A 297-nucleotide genomic window follows, 5' to 3' on the forward strand; every position below is an offset into this window, starting at 1 on the left:
GTAGTTCACAGCAATCCAAAGTTCCAGTAACCAGAGTTGTTTTCAGAATAATTTCCCCTGAATTATCCATACACAATTCCTTACATTTGCATGTGGCATTGTTGTTTTATACCTGCACTTTTTGCTGTTTCCTTAGCTTAATGAGGTTTTTTTCCCAGTCTTTCTATTGCCCTTTTAACAGTCCCTGACATTCAAATTCCATTTCTTGGTTCCTTCTGAGTCTGATAAAAAGAAACATGTAACCCCCACTTGAAGCAATGGAACCAGAAGGCTGCATAGCAGCAGCAGATTTTGGTA

This window comes from Pteropus vampyrus, unplaced genomic scaffold, assembly GCF_000151845.1.
Source record: "Pteropus vampyrus isolate Shadow unplaced genomic scaffold, Pvam_2.0 Scaffold107, whole genome shotgun sequence".
Lineage (NCBI taxonomy): Eukaryota > Metazoa > Chordata > Mammalia > Chiroptera > Pteropodidae > Pteropus > Pteropus vampyrus.